Below are 26709 nucleotides of genomic sequence, written 5' to 3' on the forward strand. Positions count from 1 at the left end.
CTTGGAAACCAAACAAGGTCGACAAGAGACTCCCCAAGCCTACTACCACCGTTTTCGACAAGCCTTCTTTGGTGCACATAACTCACCTGAACAAGAAGAGGATGTGAACTTCAAAACCCTCTTTCTGAGAAACCTGCACCCCGGATTGAGTCATCATCTTAATTTCATGGCCTGTCCAGACACAATGACAATCCAACAGCTACGTGACCTGACACATAAGGCCCACATCAAACAGAAGATGTCCTCAAAGAAAGGTTTGAAAACATCCACAGTTTCAAAGTCCTTCAGCCAAGACACAAGCCTTGCACTGGAAGACAACCAGTGGCATGACAACACCACAGTTCTTCGTAAGAAGCACAGAGAACATGACTCCCATGCTGATGACAGATACCACACCAACCGCATGGAAAATACATGGAACCAGCCACGCTTCTCAAGGAACCCGCCTCGGCACCCCTCAGTTAAGCACAGCACTGAGTATGCCCAAGAACAAGACAGTTTACACTCAAAAGACATGGAGCAACTAATGAGGCGACTGGAAGTGTTCCTAGAAAACAGGCTGAACACGGAAGACCACTGATTCATCTGATACAACTTCATAATGAAGATGACGACCACTCGTTCTACAACAACACAGAACAAAGTGGTCTCTCACAGTCAACCACCGACAAACACCCAGAGGTACCAGGAAACACCATCCTGGCTACCCATCACTCATAAAGAAACCTCCAAACGAGCTCCAAACTCAAGAACCATATGTGTGCTACAGCAACAACAGTAAGCACAGAAGGTCAGAAAGTCTGTCACAACCAGAAGGCATCATCGGAGGAATGCAACAACGGAGACCAAGTTTTGCACCACAGCTTCACGCAGCCATGCAAAACTGCCTCCCAATGTCTGCCAGAGAACTTCCTGCCTTACTGGTTTGACCCCCAGCAGATCACAGAAGACCCCTTTTCCAAGGCAAAGAGGCAACAAGCTCATCAAAGCTAAGCCATCAAGCAAAGGGGGGAGCAAAACAGACTGAAACAGATCTGACCATACATACATACATGCATACATGCATACACACATACATGCACTACTCAACACCCCTAACATACTCACTAACATACAGAAGTTAACCACCTCTGCCATGCAAAACATGCAACAAACATGTTTTCCCCCACAGGTAGAAACTAACTTCAGAAACTAGCTTAACAACTTAGCTACACTTACCATAGGAAACATGGTAACTAACTACCCATCCAACAAGTACACCTGAGAACACCTCTCATTACATCATGATCCCTGACACCTTAGCTGTGCAACAGTAGTTACAAGTCATATCCGGAGGAACACTCAACTGCTTTGTTTTGTTTTACCTCTTCCTTCCTTCCTTTCCTTCTTTTATTAGGTAAAATGCCTGTCCGCCCCATAAGGGTCATAGGTCACAATAATAGGATTGACACACCACGCCTAATATTTGTAAGTCACCTCAAAACGAATGTGAGCCAGAGAACTCCCTGCATCATTCGTATCACAAATTGAAAGGTAAATTGGTCTAAACCTAGAACAATTTAGAAGGGAATAAAACAAACAAATCAAATTTAGTCACAAAATTGATTAATCACCGTCCCAAAACAAATTAGGATAACGGTCCTAAAATTGAACTAAACTTTATTCAACGTGATTAACTATATTGAGAGAGTGAACCTGTTTATGCCTAGGTAATCTAATGCCCTGCACCAGTAAAGTGACCAGTCATGGAGGTGTTGTCTTGTTGTTTGCTGTGTGTGTTTGCTTCCTCTACCCATTTCTCCAGCGTTCACCGATGTCTTCTACTCTACACATCGCTGACCGAAGGGGGGATATGTAGCGATAATGGGTATGAACCAAACGCAGACTAATCTTCTTCCAGAAGATTAATTCAAACTTTCCACTTCCTGCCGAACAAAGAGGAAGATTTGGTCAGGACTTCTCCATCCTCATCAATCTTGTCATGGGGTCCAGGCGCCAACCAGTCGGGCTATTTAAAAGAGCCCCCAGCACTAACACATAACTGGTCAATGACTAGCTTTGTTGCCAAATTACTGATTGGTTAAGAGAAAGACAGAGACCAAGGTCTGACACAAGAGTCTTCACATCCCAGAGCCATAACTCACCCAGGCTCCAGAGAGTCTGTAACCAAAGACTTTTATTGGTTAACTGAAGAACTGGTCAACTTCGATAGTGTGCAAGACGGATCGATACCAGCAGATGTTGTTTTCCCCCACAACATTCCTGACCCCTTCCCCCTTAAGACCTCTGAACGAACAAACAGAGTTCTTTTTCTCGTCAATCCAGATAACTGATTCTTACCAATAACTATACATAAAATCATTCAAGAACAATTTTCAATGGACTCAGGATCAAACAATCATGCAACTACCTAATCATGTGTGGTTTCCACCACTTATATGCATATTTTAATAAGATAATATGTTTTGATCCCATATAATTCATGTAAGTGTTATAACTATTAGAAGTATGAATGAAAGTGTGTACTGTTTCATATCAATGCTATCTTACGAACACAACTAGCAAGATGACTGGAATTAAATTTGTGTAAAATGTTTCATATTCTGATAATTAGAAATCATGCCTAAACTGTTGCATCTGGTTTTTAAATGGAGAACCCCCAGGGAAGACATGATTTATGACTTTGCAAACAAAGCCAGTGTCTAATTGGTCCGCTCTCTTCAGGAGGGGGGACAAACTTTGAGTTTAAAATCTTAGACCCGAAACAAACTTCTCTCTCTCGGCTCTCTCTTCGCTCTGCTCTCTAACTCTAGCTCTCTGGGTTCACCCCCAAGAAACGCTCTGCTACCACCCTCAAGAGAGATGGGCAGAAAAAGGATGAAGATCTCAATCAGACTAGCAACCATGTAAACGCAGAGACAAAGAACCCAAATTAAGATCAGAAGAACGGGTTCAACAGCTTTATTCAAGCCATCTTACTACTCTCGTCTAAGTTGTCTTTTCTTTTCTAAGTTTTCCTTTATTTTCCGTTGTGAGTCTCGTTTCTAAGTTAAGTTTTGCGACAAGATTTCGAGCCACGTTTCTCCTGCAAAGCCAGCTTCAAACAAAGACTTTCATTCCGCCAGCACACCACGTGACTGGCCGCCCCAGACCCAGGCACAAGGACACCAGCCAACCAACGGACCGGGAAAACCCCTTTCACGCAACAAAAGGGAATCCCCAAAAGCAAAGACAAGCAAGTATCTCCAGACTAAGAGCTGAACTGGTGTATTAATATACAGTTAATAACCTGTCTAAGAAACGATAGAAGGGTTAAATTAATGATTGATGGTTCGTACGTCCAGGTCATGTCTTATATACTTGAGATAAACTTGAGATTTCATCATCTCACTCTTAAACTCACTCTTGAAACTTAATCTTTCCTTACTCTTTTTCCTTCTGCAACTCGTATGAATGTGTGTGTGTGTTTGTGTTAGATATTAGTTTTTATGTGTTAGTATATAATCAATAAAGTATTGTTCGTATTTTTACAAAGAGATTACTTGTGTTAATCTGCTTGTACATCTTATTGTCTTGAACTTCGATCTAAGTTACCGATGCTTTTACCCGTGATTATTTCTTAATTTATTGTTAGCTGGGGATTAATTCTTTCTTGGCCAGGAAGATATTATATTTCCTAGAGTTAATACTTGTTTATGCTTTCTGTTCATTGGATGAACTGATAAAATGATCATACTATTGATTCTGCTACGGTAAATGAATTATTAATTATTGATCATAATTCGTTATGAATAATAATTAATTAGATTTATACGTGGGCGTATAAACGCTGCACTACTAAGGGAACCAGCCTCTCGAGGCTGGCCTCGGGTGTCAACCGAGCCTCATTCCCGACCCCCTGAAGCGGCTAACTGGCAGGGAGCAGTCGAGAATGATTTTCGGTGTGCGAACGCGTTCGCTGCCCAGCCACAGGTCTTTCTAGAGGTGGCTGGAGCGGCGTGCGTACGCGGGAAATCAGTGTGGCCCGAAGCGTGCTAGACGGCGGGAGCACAGCACTGATTTCCCGAGAGCTCCGGGAAGGAGGCGACCTCAATCGCTCCAGCCCGGGGGGGGCAGCTCTCAGCGGTCCGGCCGCAGCTAGGACCGCTTGGTGGAAGCCTTCTTTGCCTGAAGGACGGTCCTCAGATCGACCTTAGGCTCAGAAGGCTTGCCGCGAGAGCGCAGTCTCCTTTGCCAGGCTCCCTCGGGAGGGGCGCAGGAGGCGACACTCTTTTTGCACCTGTCGGTGCGAGGCTCAACATTTAAATTCCTCCAAATTAAATGCAGCCAAAAACACTGGATAAGTGAAACACGGTCTGGATGGTAGGCTGAATTAAAATATCTAACTTCACAAAGTCAGATAATATTCCATCATTTTTATTCCATAGAATTAAATACAGCCATAATCACCAGACAATACTGTTTAATATTTATTTATACGGTTTCGTAACCTGCGCGCTGCCTCGGCAACGCGAGATTCGAGCCGTCACAATATATCGGCTTTCATCCCTCGAGAAGAAAGTCAACAGGTGCGAGGTTGAAACATCCGACAGCGCACGGCTTTTTTCTATGCACGCGCGCCGAGATATTTCTCAATAAACACTGTCAGCACCCTCAGGAGCTGACTGTGAATGCCTCGCACCCAAACAGTATTTTTTCACAGATCGCATGTGTCCCCCTTTTATAGCAGACTCGTAATCTACGCGCTGCCTCGGCAAACGCGAGATTCGAGTCATTCACAATATATTTGGCTTTCATCTCTCGAGAAGAAAGCCAACGGGCGCGAGGCTGAAACACCCGAAACGCACGGCTGTGTGCGTCAAGATATTTCTCAATGAACACACAGCCAGCACCCTCAGGAGCTGACTGTGCATGCCTCGCACCCACACAGAATCTTTATTGCAGAGCAGCCCCGTAATCTACGCGTTGCCTCAGCAACGCGAGACCCGATCTACTATAGAATAGATTCTGTATTGCAATGCAGACATTAATCTACGCGCTGCCTCGGCAAACGCGAGATTAGTCACAGAATCTTTATTGCAGAGTAGCCGTAATCTACGCGCTGCCTCGGCAAACGCGAGATCCGAGCCACTATAGATTCTGTATTGCAATGCAGACCTTTAAACTACGCGCTGCCTCAGCAACGCGAGATCCCAGTCACAGAATCTTTATTGCAGAGTAGACCCGCAACCTACGCGCTGCCTCGGCAAACGCGAGATCCGAGCCACTAGATTCTATATTGCAGATGCTATATGGGACAATTCTTATGGGACAAACAACACCAAATAAGACAAACAGTTTCACACAGAGCGCTTGCTGAAGAGCAAAAAGCTAACGTGTGTTTGTGCCGGCGTCCCTTTGTATCTTCCGGTTATGCCGTCATCTACTACGTCATGACACAGCACCAATCAGGATTGGACAGATTTCATTCATACTTCAGATGCGCTACGCTGGGGGTGTTCCCCAAAGTGTCGTCACGACGACGACGCAGTGCGAGTTCCCTCGAAGGGGAACTCGCTCTTACTCATGTTAAGCTTATAGCCAGATAACTTGCCAAACTCCTCTATTAATGAGATAATTTGAGGTATTGAGGAGGTTGGACTTGATACATATAGTAAAACGTCATCTGCATATAATGACATTTTATGCTCTGTACCATGCCGTGTAATGCCTTTAAAATTTGCTGACTGACGGAGTGCAGCAGCCAAGGGTTCAATTGACAGGGCGAATAACAAGGGAGAGAGGGGGCACCCCTGCCTGATGCCCCGGTGCAGAGGGAAGTATTCAGAGTATACATTGTTTGTGCACACTGAAGCCATCGGGGAGGTATATAACAATCTAATCCATGAGATTAGGTCTGTAGGAAACCCAAACTGTTTAAGAGTGTTAAATAAGTATTCCCACTCCACCCTATCAAAGGCCTTTTCAGCGTCGAGAGAAATTACTGCTTCAAGTTCACCTGGGGGACAATTTGTGTATATTATATTATATAGTCGTCGTAGATTATTAAATGGGTTACGGCCTCGAATAAATCCGGTTTGGTCATCAACGAACACCACTAACCACTCGGTGAGTTGCACAGTTTTGAAAACGAACGTTAAGGGTTGTTTTAAGGACATGTTTGTGCATGGCCATTGACTCCCATTCAAATGCGGTCATGGGCAATTCTAAAATAGTCAAAAAGTCGCGACAGGAACCATTGACAAAATTTCTTTGTCCACCACTCTTGTTCATCCAAAACAAACTACAAAATAGACTCAAAGTGTTAAATACCGGAATTGTCCTTTAAAGCTTGAATGGAATACCTTTCCTCCCCAACTCTGCCTAAGTTTAATTACATCGGGTGGTGGTAGCGCAGTGGATAAGACACATGCCTTTGGTGTGAGAGACCCGGGTTCGAATCCACTGTGAGACACCAATGTGTCCCTGAGCAAGACACTTAACCCCTAGTTGCTCCAGAGGCGTGCGACCTCTGACATATATAGCAATTGTAAGTCGCTTTGTATAAAAGCGTCAGCTAAATGAATAAATGTAAATGTAAATGTAAATCTGAGTTTAGGATATGGGTTTCTTGTAGAAAAGCAATGTCTGCGTTTAATTGTCGTAAGTGAGCCAAAATCCTATTTCTTTTAATGACATTGTTCATGCCTCTCACGTTCCATGTTATAAAATGTACATCACATTTATTAACGTTGGTCATGCTATCAAAAAGTATTGGTAAATGAATAAGGCAAATCCAGTGAATCTGTCACAACACAACACATGAGCACCTTGACTCCGAATAATGTATGGTGAAGAAGAGAAAAAAAACAAAAACAAAAAACACCTCCATTAAATTCCCCTCCCGCCCCCCTCCCTCCTTCAAACAACGAACATCTGCTGGTATACTAAGAACCATAACTCACCAGCTCGTGCTCGTGTTCCTGCTCCTTGGAACTAAGTTACTATTAATAGAAGAAATAAGTGACATTTAATATGAACTAAAGAGTGTGGAACAGTCCAAACTTAAATGAGTCTCTTCGTTATCATCACCACTCGAGCCATACAGAATCTGCGCTCAGCGGGAAGCAAAAGTGGAGTCACGTAGGCCTACATTATCTGCCGTAATGTGAATTCCTAAGGTTACTCACTCGTTGAGGGGGGGATAATCCTTTTAGTGTTATTTCTCGGCATGTTTCCTACTGAGAGTCGTGAATAGTATTTCAAACTATGTCACCGAATAAGTGTTGAATGAGTCAATAAATAATAAGAAACGCGCTGAGCAGAAAACTTCACGACTTCTCACGCCGCTATCTTACCGGAAGTCGTACTTGTTTTTTAAAGTACTTAAGTATCCCTAAAGCTATTTTAAAGGCTTTAACAAGTTTCATGTCTATTTTTGCCATTCCAAAAACCAGTCTGAGACCAGGGCTCGAATTTTATGTGCCGAAACTTCCCTAAGGTCATGCGACAACTTAAAGTTAAACATAATATCTCAAGTGCTTATCACCCTCAAAGTCTGGAAGAGGAAAGCTCTGGAAAGATTCCATGAGTTTTGAGGTCTTATTGTGTCGAACTTGACTGTGACTGGGAGGAAGGACTTCCTTGGATGTTGCTAGCTATTCATGAGGTTGTACAGGAGAGCATAGGTTTTAGCCCTAGTGAGTTAGTGTTTGGACACACTGTTAGGGGCCCTATTGCTGTCCTGGCAGATGAGTGGATGACTTTAGACCCTCCTGAGAATGTTTTAGACTAAGTAATCAGTTTCCGTTATCGACTCTACGAAGCTAGAGCTATTGCTCTACGAAAGTTAGCCAACACTCAAAAAACTCAACTAGCCACTTGCTTGATTTGCAAAAATAAAAATATGTCTGATTAATAAGAATATAACGAGTTTACTTGTGTTAAATGATTCATTCTTGTTAGTTGGAACTAAATTAAGAAATAATTGAATGAATTAGATCTGCACTTGTTGATTCAATGAGATTGAGGCGCTTCATATCAACAATTCTCTCTGGTGAGTCACACTGCGCATGCTCAGTACTGCGGCGGGAAGTTCGGGGACACGCGGCCGGGCTCAAATGTACTGTGGAGAAGGCATTTGGTGAGCGGTCTAATCGTTCTGCATCCTTGATATTGAGGGTAAGTACCTGATATATGTACCTATTTGTAATTATTACTGTGGGATAAAACTAAGTTATTAGACACTGTTGCGATGTTTCTAAGCAGGCTTATTTTCCCAGACTTGAAGCACATGTGTTGGGTTCAATTCTGTGTCTTTGTCGATACGAGTTTCACCTTAACGTTAAAGGGGAATATGGCAACTCTAGCCATTTTTTCGCTGATTTTCATCAAATATAACTCTACCCCAACAATGGGAGGGTAAAACAGGAGATAAATTGAATGCAGACGTCAGAGTCGAAAACATCATACACCCGTTTTTTCCCCCGTTTTTTTTCTGTTTGTAAGTTAATGCAACGTTAGCTAACGTTAACGTTAGCGTAATGTGCCATTTTTATGTTGGCCTGGCCTTCATGTATGTATATCAGCAAAATATTAATTTAAACGTTCTGTATCTAGCCATTTCTGTCTTTTCAAACATGTTACTTAATGCTACCCAGCTTATTGATTACAGTGTGCAAAAATTGTCAAGTAAAATCTATGATGCAGTCGACCATATTTGAATCGCCTAATAAATGGCAGTTAAAGTTATGATTGAATAGGTATACATGTTTTATTTATGGAATATACTTATTAATATAAGTAAAACTTTATATTTAGTAACAGCAGCCAGTAGTGGTATTTTCTTTGGCCCATTTTTTGAAGTCAGTCTTATACACTTTTTTTCTTTACTTTTTTTACAGCGAAAATGATTCTTTTCTTCATACAAAAGATGAAATACATCACAATATAAAGCTGTCCCCATGCTCTTCTGGTGTGAACCTCACCTTTATTACATGTAAGTAGTTTTTCTTAACACTCACATATAATGTATAACTAACTATCCTTGATTACTGAACTTTCCTTTTCTTTCTCTTTCAGTGACGTGTATGTGGCAGTGCAGGCAGTGTGTTACAAAGGAGAGTTGTAGGTACAAATTGCTTAAGCATTATAAACTACACCATTGTTTTGGAAACGACAATCATTATGTTTGTGTATATTTAAATTGTGTATATTTAATAGTCATTCTCAATGCATTTTCTTCCCAAAGAGTACTCTTAAGCTGTGCCGCCACTGAAGTTTGAGTTAATCTTGTCCCCACCCCACAGAATGACACTATACATACCCGAAGAGCCTGTGTCATCAAGTCTCTGTGCACCTACTTGAATGAAGACCCTGAAAAACTAGTGAAGGCATATTTGGTGAGTTGATAAGAAAATACAGTTTTAAAAGCCCATTGAATCTGTACTTGGGCAGTGTTTTCCCCTATTTGCTACAACAAACATGTGACTTGAGAGAACACATAACTTTGTCAAATAACTGAGCTGGACAAATTGTTTATTTATAGGAAACTGATGGTACACAGTTCTTATGTGAATTGGTTGATGCACGAAAACAAATATTTTTTTATTCAAATCGGTTGAGCTCTCAAGGGGCCTAATTTGCATTTAAAAAAATGGCATCAGAAACTGTACATGTATGCTTTTGTTTTATTGCAGTGCATTATATTCCAAAGTGGTTCTAATGTTTTAGCCACCTAATTTATTTTAAATATGGTGGCCAAATAAATTATTACAATCTTATAATATAATGCACCACATTATACTCCAGCACCCACTGTGACCTCAATAATAAACAGTAGAATTATCACCTTTCTGACAGTTTCATCTTAAAAACTGAATAATTATAACCTTGTAAATGTAGGATTCACAGCAGAGCTCCTGTATTGGATTGAAGTTTACTTTACAGGTTTACCTAATAAAGTGGCCAGTGAGTGTTTAAGTGTGCATTTCTTGTAATAAATATTTGAGCTAATTTTTGCTTGTGCTCTTATCCCACAGGATTCAGAATTTGAGTCACAAAGTACCATGGAGCAAACTGTGATAGGAGTGTATGTCATACTGAAGGAGGGAGCGCTGCCTAACGATGACCCAGCAGACATTGGTGTCCTTGAAGGTGTGGAAGTGCTCAGTGACTTGAATAGTCAGGCTTGTGCTCTGTTATTTGGACTGATATACTGTTTGAACCTGAGCTACCCACCAGAGCTCAAATGCACTTTTGAAGTCTTGCAGAAGATCTTTCTAAATCTAAATGGACAGATGTTGTCATCCAAGGCACAGTTCCTCAAAAACAAGCTTTTGGAGTAAGTGAGCTTGAAAAAGATGGACTGAGACTACAACAGTGTTTTACCAAAGGGACAACTGACTGGAGCAGTTGTTACACACTTGCTATAAATTCATGTTTGTTCAAATTTTACTTTTTTTGTGTGTGTGTGTCAAGGCCAAGGTTTACACTTACAAATTCCCAAAATGGGTATTATTAAAATGGCTTAATTTTTAAGATGTGAAGGAACATAAGCTACACTGGTAATTTAGAATTATCAAAATAATTTTCATGTGATTTCATCACAGCAAGCTGCTGTAAGGTTTTTATTTATTTAAGGTATGTATTTATTTATTTTTATGTTTTATATATATGTGACCGTATGACTCGATCAGCTTACACTAATAAGGCCCGTACTCAAGACCCCAAATTTTCAAGCCTCCCCAAACAGGCTTTCAACTAAATGAAAAGGACGAGCAGAGACAAAACCACAGACTACAATTTTATTTATCAATTAATTACTAAAAACACATTGAGCTCAACATCAATGATAAAAACAATTTAATCACTGTGAATGAATCAGCCCAATGGGCTTCGTTTTAGTCGGTTCACATGGGCCGGCCACCTATACACTGGCCAAACACACACAAAAAGAAAAATGTACTAACAAAAGAACAATTCACAATAAAAAGACAAACTAAATAAGTTGGTTTCTTTCTTCGGTGTTATGTCCTTGCATAAAACCTTTCACTGCTCAAATAATAAAACAAAATACAAATCAAACACGTCAAACCAACCAAAACTACAATTATTATTTAAACCCACTCAGCACTCACCAAATAAAACAAAGTCAAAAAGAACAAAAGAACAAATAAACCACAATTAGTCAGCTCTGTAATGGAGCAGTATCAATGTAAAGCAAGACAAAGAAATTATACAACCAACCCAAAATAACAAAATAAACAAAATGGATGAATTAATTAAACAAACCTAATAATAATACTAATAATAATAATAATAATAATAATAATAATAATAATACAACAATAAAGCAAACAAAACAATTTCAATTCAATTATATTGCACGCACACTTAAACAAAATACACAGATCACGAATAGACACAAATCAATGAAATTACGCCAGCGAAGTGAGCGAACACCAGGTGGCGCCAGAATCACAGACCACGGGTTTACAGCGCATCCAACGTGAGCGTTGTACAGGCAATAGAACACGTTCAATGCAATCGCGAGCATTCAATGAATCATCCCGCGTCCCAAACTGGAAACGCTATTTAAGCCGCAGCAAAGCAGCAGCTGGCAACTTCTGAAAAACAAATAGACATTTTGGTTTGCTTTCTTCTCCCTCCCCACTCCTCTCAGATTTGTAATCAAACAGGGTAAGGGAAAAATAATATTACCTTTCACGTGTAAGATACTCACTCACACATGCTCACTAACAATGCCAGGACGCACCCGACTAATCTAAAATTACGCCAAACAAACACATTAATCAATCATGTGAATTAAGTTAAATTCCCACGAACACCCTTATTCTAAATTTATAATTCCCTTCCGTCTATGAGCCACCAGTTTAATAAAACCTACCTTTCCCGAGGAATGAAGGAGATACAAGATCACAAACAGGTCACATCAGTACAAATGTCATGAGGAAACTAACTCTCACCTGTATCTATATAGCTACGTGATTACCTGACGTACCCACCCACTTAATGCAATCCGTGCGCGATTTTTAAAAGGGCCACGCAGACTATTCTTAAAGGGGCAATCCCACTACAATCACACCAGTATTTCATCAGACAATCTTTTTTTATTATTATTTTACAGCTCAAATTGTTACTCACAATTGTTTATGTTAAATTCATGTTTATTTTCAAATGTAACATTTTTCTGTATCAGGCCATGGTTTACCTTACAAATTCCCAAAAAGGAAAGTGTTAAAATTGCTTAATTTTTAGAAGTGTTAAGAAAAAAGGGGCGTTAAAGTCCTGCAAGCGTTGCTTGGGGATCAGTTTTCTCAAGAGCCAAGATTTTGTTAGCTAAGTGTTTCTTATCATGTTACAAACACTCAGATGAATGGGATACTTAAAGTGAAGAAAGCAGTTCAGACTTAAATGGTGCATGTTAAAGCCCAATTAAAAAAAAAAAATTTTTAAATTGTTTGCATGTTTTCTGTGTTTTTTTTGTACACTCAAAGTAATCTCACTAAATTAACTAAGAATGAACATGTAACTCAAAAAAGATTAAAATGAGTTTAATGGAAATGTTAATATCATGTTTAACCAACACATCTATTTTGTGTTCAAATAATATGATAAAGGTTGGTTGACTTAACTTGGTTTGTTTAGATGGAATATAGGTGGCATGATAAAATCATGTTCATCCAATGAATTTTTTTTTTGAGTGAAGTCTCAGGGAAAGATGCAGAGGTTGTTTGATCAAGTCAAGTCTAGACACTTTCAAGCAGGAGATGAAGTGTTGGTGTTGTTGCCTGTTTTGACTAGTCCTTTCCAGGCTACGTTTGCTGGACGTACGATTGCGAAGTGTTTTCCGAATAACAACTATTTATTAAATACACCAGATCGTCGAAAGAAATTAAAGGTTTGTCATGTTAATTTATTGAAATCTTATGTGACTCCTGTACCTTCTCTGTCATTTGATGTTGTGACAACTACCGAATTTGTAAGTCGCTTTGAATAAAGGCATCTGCTAAATGACTAAATGTAAATGAGTTTCAGCGTCGAGTCTTCTGAGGTGAGGAGAGCAGTTCACGGTATTTCTCATATTTACACAACCATCACACACACTTTATACAGTTTGATTAAGCGACAGGCTCATTTCTGTATTGTTTTCATCGATCACAGCGATACTTGTGCGTCTTTTCTGGCGTCTTCCTTCTGAAATAAACATTTAGTGCAGCAGCAGCGAGCATGAGGAGAATATGTTGAGTTCATTCAGACCTGAGCGATGTTGTATTCGTTTGTCTGATTGTTTCGTCAAGTCGAAAGTCAAAGTTTAAGATCTGTGAAGGGAATTAATGTGAATCGATCTCAAGCAGGGGCGTTTCTAGGTTTTAAAAACATCAGGGGCTGAGCCCGAAACGTCAGGGGCTAGGGTGGGTAACAAGATAACATGATTCGATACAGAGAATAATGTATATTGTAGGCCTATATGCAGGGGGGGCAGACTGGTTAAAAAATTCAGTCCTGGCACTGTGGCCACACCAGGCCATACTACCACAGACACACACATTCAAATGTGAGGTAGTTAGGGGGGTTGGGGGGCATGCTCCCCCGAGAAAAATTTTATTTCTCAGACTTACATATGTACATTTTAAGGTGTTTGATGGCCAACATTTTTTGATAACAATAGCTTTTAAAGCATGTCAGTCGGCAGTAGCATAAATTATTTGTCAAGCAGATAACAGATTCTTAAACATGAGAATGAGGATAAATGTTGAAATGAATGATCCACACTAGAAAATGGAAATGCAGAATGTTTCTGCTTATTGTTGACAATACACAACCACATATTCCAAACAGGAATGGCCTTAAATGAGAAATCTTTCAAGGATTATTTTGCATAGATGTAAACTTTTTAGCATTAAAGATTGGTTTCAGCAACTTGTTTCTTTCTTGAGTTAATCAATGATTTTGGCACTATTAAATCAGTTCAATTAAATTTCAATTGTTCACTCATAAAGACAGTCACTTGTCACCATTACTGGCCTAATGATGCAAGTTGTGCAAACACAGACAAGCGGAGTGATAGAAACTGTGAAAAGGCTGATGCTGGTGAAATATTCGAACACATTCGAGGACCTTATATATAGGCTACATATCAGAGTTAGGAATACATTGTAATAATGTTAATCAAGCAGACTAAATCACACGACTGTGCAGCAATATTTAAGCACATTATACAAAGGAAATAATACAGATCTAGACAAATTGGGTGGCTTATAGTTAAAAGAATGTCATGAACGATCATTTAGGCTAGATGTAGGCCTATTTTTCACATTTTTGGTCACAAAATATTTAGTTAGTTTTGATGACTTTGCAATATTGATAAAATAATGAAAATTGAGTAGGGCTACGCCAAAATGTGTAACATTTAGCCTACAAAGGAATACAAAAGCCCCGACATAGAGTTTTGACGCAGCTTTAATCTCCCTTTTGGTTATTTCAATACTTAATTGACGACAGAACACGACGTTACATGCTAGTTTATTTTGCGTGATACAGGGCGCGCCGCATTTGCGCGTGATTGAGCCGCGAGCAAACGGCTGGCACGACGTAAGTAAGTTCGTTTTTCTGAGTTTTACTGACATATAGCCTGACAACATCTGGTGTGACTGAAGACTGTGCGGCGGTGCTGACTGCGTTATTTTTTTGAAACCGGTGCGGCGCGCGCGCCCCCGAAGTTCATCCGTGAGAAACTTGAAACCGGTGCTTGAACTTGAATTCAGGTGACTCATTAACACTCACGCTACTGTCCACGCCCTGCTCTCACGGCTCGTGGACTCGTGCTGCTTGCCACTTTGCCTAATAATAATTATCAATAAATTAATTTTTTTGAGATCCGGGGCTATAAAAAAAACATCCGGGGCTGAAGCCCCGGAGGCCCATGTCTAACGACGCGCCTGATCTCAAGTGTCATACTGGAACAGAGACTGCTAATGCTTTACATTGAGCCTAAGATGAGCCACGTGAGACATTAAAGCAATACTAATAAATATAAATAGCGTTTTACTCTTGGAACAATAGTGCTTGTGGTGCTCTTTATTTGTAAAAGTTTAATGATCATTTTCAGTTTCTGGGCATATAAAATGTTATTATTTTAATGATCTAACTACTTTATAGGGATTTATGTATAAGTTCAAACATAATGTGGATATATTATGCTGCTGTAGTTATTTCTCTGTAGTGGTTGATGGAGATGAGTGTCATTAGTGATTGGTTTTGTCTTGTTGATGTTTTATCCATGTCATATTGTGATAAATTACTATATTTTCTTTCAGTAGAGCAGTTTTACAGGCTTTTATCATGTATCCTGACTCAAATAATGTGTTTCTAACAGCAAACACTCAGAATAAAGTGAGATGATCTGCTGATGATCCTGAATGGCTTGTTGAATGAGTGTTGATAGTCTGAGGCTCATCAATATTAACAGATCTGCTGAAAACACTCTTTATTTCATGACAATAGTTCCTGTTTTCACCTCATTTATTATGCTGATGTCTTCAGATCTCCTGTAAAGTGTCACTTAAAGCTCATTTCATTGGTGTCAGCAGACTGAGGGGATTTGTTGGCTACTATATGTACCTTTATTTCTGTTTATGATTTTAACTGTTTTTTATCATTTATTTATATTAGGAATAATTTAAATGATTTATATTATTTTATTTATTTCTAGATACCTGTACTTTAATGAAGAAGCAGAATAATGTTAGGATTAGCAATACAAATAATTAAAAATAAATAATGAAATGGCATCAGTAACTGTAAGATGAATAGATAGACAGACATAAATGCTTAGAAGTGTCATTTATTATTTTAAAAAAAACTCAGTAATTTATATTTCTTGGCAGATCAGCTCCTCCCACGCTGGAATACATCATCAGAGAAGCTCCTCCCACTGCAATCACATCATCAGTGAAGCTCCTCCCACAGTAATTCTCCAATAAATGTTGTAAATTCCCATCAGCTACAAGTGAAGACGAGCATCAGAGCATCAGGAAGAGCTGAAATCTGCAAAGACTGAGTTTATTAAAGAGGACAGTGAGAACATGAGTGATCCAGAACCCTGCAGAATGAAACACACTGAAGATCCTGAAGAACAAAGAGGTTGGTGTTTATTCTCCATTCATTCATGATGCTGAAGAACATTCATGTTAGAAACATTCAAGCACTTCATCACATTTAGATAAACAGTTACACTATGAAACGGTTCAGAATGTTCTGGGTTTTTCTTCAACAAATGGTCAGTAAAGGGAGATTTGAGACATTTTTATATTGATTGTCAACATCAGATCAAGCTAAATACTATTTTAACTGTTTTATTTTACATTTATTTTATATCTGGTTCTCAAGTAGCAACAACGTTACCAGAAGTTTAGTCATTTTCAACATAGTTTACAATCATAATTTTTTTTAAGGAATAGTCAGTAAACACCAAGTTACTGATAAAGTTGTATTTGTCAAATATCATATAAGTTATTCCTAGTTATAGAGATTCTTCTTACAGTAACTTTGGTAACAGGGTTGATGAATACAGTCAATGCTACAGTTTGTGTAAAAACTGAGACAATGGATTGAGATTATTTTCTTGTCTTCCCATCATGCAGTAGAAAGAGCCCAGATGATGTCACTTCCTGTGTGTCACAGTTTTAAGAAATTCTCTGTTTTAAAAAGAGGAAAATCATGTCAGGAGTAACAGGGTTGAGTGAAACATGTAGGACACAGATAAAGATAATAAAATAGTTAATTTAAAGCCAGTTAAAGTTATGGCCACTCTACACTTTGAGCTTGTGAAGTTTCTACAGACACTGCAACGGCCGTGAAATGACGTCACATTCCGCGGCAGCTTTTTTTACAAACATAAGTTCAACTTATAACAAAAAATAATAATTAAAATTTAAAAATAACCAATCCATTCCACTTGAATGCTAAACGCTTGTGTTATTTCTCACAGGGTAATTCACTTGAGCTTGGGTTTCTGGTGTCCCACTTTCACATGCGCATGAATGGAAGTCAGTGCAAGGAAAAGTCTAGTGTGAACGGCTATTAATAATTCAAACGGTTTTATTCAAATAAATATCACTCTCAAAGTTGATATCAAAAATGGCAGTATTGTGTATTTTAATGTTAATATCATGTTAGATAATTGTGTCATTGATCAAATATATTTAATATACTCATGCTCACTTTCATGTCTTTTCACTTTATATTTCTCTCTTTAAATTATTATGATGTACTGAAAATGAAATGAATAATTTTCTCTTTGATTTCAGACCTGATGGAAGTGAAGGAGGAGACTGAAGTACTGAGTGAAGTGGAGGAGGAGAGTGAAGAACTGAGTGAAGTGAAGGAGGAGAGAGAAGAACTGAGTGAAGTGAAGGAGGAACATCATGTCAAACCTGGAGAAAAACCTTTGTGTCGCTCAAAGACTAAACAGACATTTTTAAAGAAAAGAAGAGCCAAGAAATCTTTCACCTGCACTCAGTGTGGAAAGAGTCTCACAACCAAACAAAGTCTTGAGCGTCACATGAGGATCCACACCGGAGAGAAGACGTTCACATGTGATCAATGTGGCAAAACATTTCTTAGGGCATCAGGCCTGAAGAGACACCTGACAGTTCATATGAAGGAGAAGCCACATTCATGTTCTGTGTGTGGAAAGGGTTTTTCATGGCTGCCAACTTTACATAGACATGAGAAAATTCACACTGGTGTGAGAGAGTACATGTGCTTTGAGTGTGAGAAGACTTTTACTACAGCGATAGATTTAAATCGGCACCAGAGGATCCACACTGGAGAAAAACCGTACAAGTGTTCACACTGTGACAAGATATTCAGTCGGTCAGAACATCTGAACACACATGAGAGGATCCACACTGGAGAAAAAACGTACAAGTGTTCACACTGTGACAAGAGATTCAGTCACTCATCAAATATGAAAACACATGAGAGGATCCACACTGGAGAGAAGCTGCACACGTGTGATCAGTGTGGGAAGAGTTTCTCTATTAAATGTGACCTGAAGCGACACATGAAGATCCATGCAGTGGAGAAACCACATATGCAGTATTTAGTTTGATCAAACTCTTCAGCTGTTTTCCTGTAACTCTTCATCTCGTCTCTCTCTGCTGTGATCATGAAATACAGCAGTATGATGATAATCAACAGAAGAAGACAAACCAGAGACTCAAGGTTATTAAAACCATCACCACACGCCAGCTATAAGTGGAGATCAGTGTTGCCAGACGTACGATAATTATCATATTTGTACGATAATTCAGACCTCTGTTCGATTTTAAGATCAATAATGAAAAAAATCCCATAATGTACGATAATTTCAGAATTGTGTGACACTTCAAATGATGGTGGTTGTAATCATAGGGCTTCTATACTCATTGATCTAGCTGTGGATTCTACGTCTACCGTCAGAAGAACCTGAACATGGAGATACGCATGTCTTTTATCTCATCTCACGTTATTTCTCCTCGGTCAATCATCGTGGAGAATGACTCTCTCATGAGCGCAAGTTAATGTTCTTTTTGTATATTGTATACAAAGTTGTGTATCATTAACATGTCATCTCTGTATGTTTTGCAAGAAGAAGAAAAAAGTACATAAAAAAGTAAAAAGTTCCTTCCGCTTAGGTCAGTTTTTTTTCCAAGCTGAGGTTGATATATTTTAGTGTCAAAAAGTTGTTGGTCAATAAATAGCTGTATTCTGTACGTTTGACTTGTGTACAATAATTTTCTTCCAAATACGATCATTTTTGAGCTTCTGGTACAATACTTAGACATTTCCAACCTGGAAACACTGGTGGAGATGGAGTGATTTGACTGTGACTAACTTACTGCGCGTTCACACCGGACACGAATAGTTTAGTCAATTTCGCTCTTGACGCGCGTAAAAACAAAAGTTTGAAGCAAAATTTACGAAACCCGTTGGCAACCATCTTTTTACAAGATGTCTGACTGATGTTAATCGATCATTTATCGACAGAGTCACCGCTCTGTATCTGCTCTGGAGAGCAGAACAGCGGCGTAGGGATCATCGTCGCTGTATTTGGGTCCACCGAGACCCTCCAGAGTTTGTCGAGTTTCACCATTTGCTGGAGCTGCGCCAGGATGACGGCAGCTATCAGCGGTGCTTTCATTTCGAGTATCACCTTTCCCAATAAATTGAACAGAATAACAGAAAATTCACAAAGTATATAGATGAAAAATGTCCTTGCATAAAAAAGACTTGGCAGGTTTACTCAGTAACCATTCATTCCTGTAGCATTAACAGGCCAGGTCAGACCAATGACTGAATACAGTTTCTGAAACTTCCTCTCAGCCAGAACCTTTTACTGTGTGTACGGATGTGGAAGATGTGATCCCTGTTCATGAGTCACATGCTGTTGATGACCATAAGACTGATAAGTCTGATTCTATGTCAGAAAGTCCATTTATCTGTGATGACCATGTTAACACGTCTTGTTCTTTATTTCCGCTTTATAGTGCGACTCGAGATGACCTTATCAAAGCATAGCAGGCGGATGATACTCTTCAAGAATTGTTCTCTTTAGCTTATGAAGTAGGAGACAAGACTTCATCTCCCTTCTATTTTCTTCAAGATGGATTGCTTCATTCTCCTTTTGCACACTTGACTATTGATTGCGTTAGTTCTTAACCACAATCTAAGGTTGGACATGCTTATTTACTCACTGTAATGTGTCAGACTACATGTTACCCTGCAGCTTATCCTCTGAGATCAATTAGCTATTTTAAAGGCTTTAACAAGTTTCATGTCTATTTTTGGCATTCCAAAAACCATTCAGTCTGAGACCATGGCTCAAATGTGCCGAAACTTTTCTAAGGTCATGCCAAAACTTAAAGTTAAACATAATATCTCAAGTGCTTATCACCCTCAAAGTCTGGAAAAGGAAAGGTCTGGAAAGATTCCATCAGTTTTGAGGTCTTATTTTGTCGAACTTGACTGTGAACTAGGAGGAAGGACTTCCTTGGATGTTGCTAGCTATTCGTGAGGTTGTACAGGATAGAATAGGTTTTAACCCTAGTAAGTTCGTGTTTGGACACACTGTTAGGGGCCCTATTGCTGTCCTGGCAGATGAGTGGACAACTTTTGACCCTCCTGAGAATGTTTTAGACTATCTAAGTAGTTTCCGTTATCGACTCGATGAAGCTAGAGCTATTGCTTTACGAAAGTTAGCCAAGATGCAGAGGTTATTTGATCGCAAAGTCAAGTCCAGACACTTTCAAGCAGGAGATGAAGTGTTGGTGTTGTTGCCTGTTTTGACTAGTCCTTTTCAGGCTAGGTTTGCTGGACCTTATACGATTGTGAAGTGTTTTCCGAATAACAACTATAACTGACTGTATTTACATGAGATACTCCACATGATGGGCAGTTTGACTGACCCCTACACTTTTCTTAAAATAAATGAATAATCAAAGAGTTCAATGGAACTGATTAATTGATTTACCTCAAAGTTAATCTAATTAACTGACCCAAATATTAATAATTAAGCATAATTGGTAATTATGGATTATTATTAATATTTCTCCTTTCAGCTAATATTGTTACATCTGCATGGGGCTCAACAGATAACTCTCTGAAGTGAGAGGAAGCCTAACCATGCCTCTAACTCCACAGGGAGGCTTACCTGCTACCTGTGCTTATCACTAATCTAGTATTAACACATTTTAGATCTAGGCTACCAGAGACTCAGTGAATGAAGCAGCAACAGTAATTCTAATTCTGTAATAATAAAAAAAGTCCCTGTAGTAATTTCACCACACCACAAGGGAAACCCATCCTTCCAGGAGGGGAACGGAGGCAGAATAACCTTGTATATAAAACACATTATTTATATATACATTTCATTTTATACATATAAAAAAGGTAAAACCTTTTTTTGGGGGGGAACAGCCTGGCTACGTTCGTTTCAACTAGAGGAGGCACCCAGATCCAACTACTCTACTACTACTCTGTCAATGGTGTTGTGAGGCTACAGGGGTTGTTTCTCACTATAATCAGTTGGTTTCACAAAAAAGGCCTGAGCCAAACTGTCAGAATGGATTATCATCATCGGTCTAGCTGATGTGCACAGGAAAGGAGGTGATTACCTGCCTCTGCTTGTGCTTACGTGTGGCCTGAGCTACTTCCCTGACACCCTGCTTCTTCCTTCTGCACTCGCGCCGCCTCATTGACCTACTCAACGAGGATTCCTGGATTGACTTCCTGCTCAGCTACTGTTCGGACGCTCTTGCTTACTGCTTCGCGCTTTGCTCTATCACTTTTACATTTTATCTCCTATATTTTTATATTTTATTTCCTTTTATCACCTAATTTTAACTTCAGCAAATCAGCACAGTGCTCATACGACAAAGTTTGGATTACTACAAAAACGCAGAATTCTTTTATCCGACCAGCTTACATTCCGGGGAAAGGAAAACACAACTGCCTACACTCATAAGGATAAGAGAGAAAATGCCTCTTCTGGTTCAAGAATCTACTTGCTGCACTAACTGCCACAGACTTTTACAAAGGATTGCAGTTCTTGAAACAAAGTTACTTACAGGACCACCAAACCAGACGGAGCACACAACAGAGCTTCGTCATGTGCTCCTAGTGCTCCTCGACAGGTAGAGAAACAAGCCGATCGAATTACAAATCGATGGCACAAACAGGGAGCGAGACCCAAAAGCACTTGAGACATCAGATTGTCACAAGCCTCACATATTGCCGCAGTAGCATCCTCTACCCCAGATACAGCTCTGACAAGGATTGCAAACACTGGTCTCCTACCACTGCCTATACATCTTGAGAACAGATTTGAAGTACTAATGAATGTAAATGAGGAATCCCCAAACGTGATGAATATGATTGAACACAGACTGAATGGGCCAGTAGCTTACACTGATGCTAACTGGCGCTCAAGGTCGAGCAGACAGCGGCACTCAGCTCAGAGCACAGCCGAGCCCAGGACTCTGATAGTGGGGGACTCCATAATCAGAAACATTAGCAGCAGGGATACAACTACATGCTGCCTTCCACAAGCAACAACTTCTGATATAAACAGGGAACTTCAGAACATTCTGATGAAACATAAGACTGCAAATCGACTCATCATTCATGTGGGGAAGAGTGATATTCATAAAGAGCAGTCAGAACTCCTTAAGAAGGATTTCAATGAACACTTGAAACACTTTAAAGACTGAAAGTTCAAACATTCATCAGTGGACCACTCCCAGCAGGAGGAACACTTGGTTCAAGAGTGTTAAAGAACAATATCTACTTCTCCCTCAATCATCCTTCTGCAGTGTGTGCCAATCTGAACGACACACACACCTGGAAACAGTATGAATGACCACATGACTTCACTTCAGCAGCAAAATGGACATGCGGACATATCACACAAGGACAATGATAACACCACAACAACCTCTGCTCACGGACACAATCTCAGCTGAGCCCTGCCCACAGAGCTCACTACAGACAGACATGTTAGAACTGCTCCAAGATTCAGCACCCAAGGACGACCTCCTGGAAAACAGCCAGGGAAGCCAGGCTGAGCCTCCGATAACAGCCTCCGATAACACCTGAGCAACAGGCCCTTTCACCAGACACGTTATCCCTCTCTCTAGCATCCCCACTTCTGTGCTTCTCACAGAAAATGGAAGAACTGGTGCATGCTGGAACCAAACTATCCCACTATTTTGCTGCAAGCCCCCAGATACCAACCAAAAAACAGCAGGCACCTCAACCACCAAAGCCTGCACGCCGAGCTCGCCCTCCCCCTCCTGCGAGAGCTCTTCGGCCTCTGCCAAAACGCCAGGGCCCACACCCTCCTCCATCAGCTCGAGGTGAACCAAAAACAACTGATACCAGCTCTCAGTGATATGTGTTGGGTCCCTGCTATGATAACAGTAACTTTCTCAAATGTTTACAGAACAAGCGGGAACCCAGTGTGCCTGTATCTTTATCTATTGCTGTTTTATTACAAGATAGAAAGTCTAAGGCCTTCAATAGCCGTACAGCAAACCCAACTAATCTTGTGCCTATTACATGTCAAACTAAGATTGCTGTGGGGACAAAACATAGTAAGACTGTTAAGTTAGCACTTTTAAACATTCACTCACTTAAAGATAAATCACTTCTAGTCAACAACTTAATAACCACAAACAACCAGGACTTTATGTTTCTAAATGAAACCTGGCTAGAAGACAGCTGCAGTGCAACAGTCCTCAATGAAACAGCCCCTCCTAACTTTAATTGTATGAGTGTCTGCAGAGCTGTTAAGAGAGGTGGGGGTCTAGCTGCTCTTTTTAAAGATATCTATCAATGTAAGTAAATGTCATTTGGGAATTACCCGTCTTTCGAATATCTGGGTACTGTGTTAAAAGGTGCTCCATGCATTTTACTTATCATTATTTACAGGCCTCCAAAATACTATCCAGCCTTTGCTGAGGACTTTACAGAACTGTTATCAACAATTACCTCAGAGTTTGACTGTTTTGCCATTCCTGGAGATTTTAACATTCACATAGATAGTGCAGAAAACAATATGGCAAAAGAAATCAAAACTGTTTTAAAAACTTTTGATCTGACATAGCATGTACATGGACCCACACACAATCGTGGACACACTCTAGATTTACTTATCAGTAAGGATCTAAACATTTCATCGATTGTTATTAAGGATGTAGCACTGTCTGATCATTTGTGACCCCGCCTGTGAAACCCCGGCTAAAGTCGCAGAATCGAATTATGAGTTAACGAGCGTCAAAGTAGTCATAGCCATAAAAATGACAAAAATAGTCCATGTGTGTTTATTGCTTTAAATGATAGATTATACCAATGGTTTTGAGATGCAATACTTACATTTTCATTTATAACATGATAAATACTAAAATTAATGATTTTATTGACACTACGTTATACTTTTGCGCAAAAAAAACAAACGCACGTGGGCTTCCTAAACATTGATTTCAGTCGTCTCTGGGTTTATTTCGCGCAACAACACTGCTGATTCATATCATTCGGTTCAGGAACTTCTTTTCTGTGTCTTTTCTATTAGAAAGAGTAAAAACAGACTTTAATATCAATCCGCGAGCACCGGTAATCAGGTCAACACAATGCAAAAAAAGAGAGAGATGTCAGCCGCGTTTAGATGTCTGTGGTGATATTTTCTTGTCATAGCCAATGTTTTAAGAACTGCTTATTCGTTTGTAGCTTAGTATTCTGCCAATATTATATAAACTTATTTTAAGGGCATTTTTGGCCTGCTACGTTTTATTTTCTGGATGGTGGTAACGTAATGCGTTGTTTTGACATCTGATATGGCCATGGCTTCGCCGGCGACACCGAAGTATGAGCAGGAACGGAAAATAGCTGCTTGCAGCTAGCTTGATATTAATCTCGGTGGAATTGAACCCAAATTATGATTTAACCGGTTTTATTGCGGATTATTTTCTGGAGGATGATTGTGATGATGAACAGGACACTTCTTTGACGAAACTGACGAGGAATTTGACGGTAAGTTTTTGTTATTATTTTTTTATGCTAAATATGTAAATGTTTATGGTCAGTGTCCAGCCAATGTAATGCTAACACATATCTGTGATGCAAAAATAGTGGATTTAAATGTTTATTACATTTGTTGATTGGGATTTAGTCAGTTTAAATTAATTACATTTATGGCATGATGTTTATTTGTTTTATTACACTCTGAATTGAAGTCTGCTTACCACCTAGGCTGTTTCTTGTTCCTATGCCCTCCCCTCAATTAATCAGATCCAGTCTGACTAAACTGAAACAATATTTTCTGATATTTTCATATAAAATGCTTTATTATCCATTTTAAATGTGGAATTAAACCCCCTTTTCTTGCATGTTACACAATCATTTTTTAGGTTTCTTGCTTTGAAAAAAAAAAAAAAATTCTTTGCTTTTTCAGGCAGTGACCAACATGACGAGGAGGACAAGCCAGTTTTGGTGATTGAACCCCAAGCTATTTGTCTAGCGAACATGAAGAGGGAACACCAGCAAGAAGAATTTGCTTCGAATGCTGGAAGTCCAGATGTGAAACTGAAAATCAGTTTCTCTTGCAACTGCAAGTATTTCAATGGGGAAAAGTGTTCTTTATTTTTCAAGGAGGGAGAGTTGCTGTCACTCAGGATGTTATTTTGCATCTAGACAATTTTAGAATGTGTACAAAGTTTGAGACTGACCTGTTAAAGGGATAGTTCACCCAAAAATGATTTACTCATACTCACCCTCATGTTATTCCAATCCTGTATAAGTTTCTTGCTTCTGTTAATAATAAGATATTTTAAAGAATGTTGGTAACCAGACAGTTGGCGGCACCTATGGAAGTCAATGGGTGCTGTCAACTGTCTGGTTACCAACATTCTTTAAAATATCTTATTTTTTGTTCAGCAGAAGAAAGAAACTCATACAGGCTTGGAACAACATCAGCGTGTGTAAATTATGACAGAATTGTAGTTTTTGGGTAAACTATCCCTTGAAATTGTATTTATTTATTTATTTATTTATTTATTTTTTACTCCAGATTTACTCAATGTTACACCATGGGCCAGTAAGAGAATGATAATTTCAGAGAATGAGAAATGTTATGTTATTTAATTTATATATTATTGATATTTTACTGATAAAGATATACAAATCATTCCACTGAATTGACATGGTAATTGTTGCTACGATCAAGCTCTTGTGGTTCCCCCATTCGTTTCAATGTTTTTATGCTTTTAGCTTTTTGGACATGCACATCATAATAAATAGATCTGTTTTACAAAACTTTAAGAATTTTTCCACTGATGTGTCATATATCCCTAAAAAGGGGAGAATCTCAGCTTTAATGTGTTATAAGTCACATATGCAGGATAACTATGGATCAAATGTGTTGCCGTTTTAAAAAATAACTTATCTTTAAATTGGAATTTCTCAAAAATATGATTTTCTGAGGCCGAATTTTAGCAAATCTTTGACATGGCCTTACTCAGTCAATTTTAAAGATATCAAGGTTATATTTTCACAGAATGTTCTTTACATTGAGTAGGATGAATTTATGTAAAAAACACTGAATCACAAAAAAATGACTTTAGCTGGGTTTTCACAGGCAGGGTCACATATTCTGTATTTTCTTTGATATATTGATCTCTCCTGCCACTGAAGCAAGATCTGTGTGTGTCAAGAAGAGATGCTTAAATGAGAGCACTAGTGTACTATTTATGAAGGCTATATCCTTAACACCGAGTATATCTGGAGAATCTGTTGATTTTCTCCTTGATTTTTTTAACTCAAAAATTTAAAGTGTAATTGATGATATCGCTCCTGTTAAAGTCAGGAAGAAGAGTGGCAGATAAAAAACGCCTTGAAGAAACTCAACAACAGTGCAAAATATGAAAAGACAATGCAGAAAAGCAGAGCACATGTGGCGGAAGACAAAACTTGTAGTCTATTATAACAACTACAGAGACGGCCTTCATGCTTCCAATATGGAAGTAGGCAAAGCTAGACAGACCTTCTTCTCAAATATTATAAACAGCAATGTAAACAACACACATACTCTTTTTGCTACTGTAGAGAGCCTGACAAACCCCCCAAGCCAGATTCCCAGTGAAATACTCTCAGACAGTAAGTGCAGTGAGT

The 26709-nt window shown here is 39.3% G+C and overlaps 2 long non-coding RNA genes across 3 annotated transcripts; one reads left to right on the forward strand and one right to left on the reverse strand.

Annotated features, from left to right (window-relative positions):
* The first annotated feature begins 8126 nt into the window (after positions 1-8126).
* LOC309493791 lies at positions 8127-10644 on the forward strand. Of its 2 annotated transcripts, XR_014204049.1 has the most exons (5): positions 8127-8160; positions 8883-8977; positions 9061-9109; positions 9230-9380; positions 10020-10644. It is a non-coding gene; the product is annotated as an uncharacterized lncRNA (long non-coding RNA). The 2 variants fall into 2 exon arrangements; XR_014204050.1 differs by lacking the exon at positions 8127-8160 and having other exon boundaries at positions 8492-8977.
* Positions 10645-11296: 652 nt separating this feature from the next.
* LOC309493798 lies at positions 11297-11934 on the reverse strand. The gene is made up of 3 exons (XR_014204052.1): positions 11888-11934; positions 11701-11764; positions 11297-11606 (listed from the first exon to the last, which is right to left on the reverse strand). It is a non-coding gene; the product is annotated as an uncharacterized lncRNA (long non-coding RNA).
* Positions 11935-26709: the final 14775 nt, after the last annotated feature.

The sequence above is a fragment of the Leuciscus leuciscus genome (genome assembly GCF_965113295.1).
Source record: "Leuciscus leuciscus genome assembly, chromosome: 1".
NCBI lineage: Eukaryota > Metazoa > Chordata > Actinopteri > Cypriniformes > Leuciscidae > Leuciscus > Leuciscus leuciscus.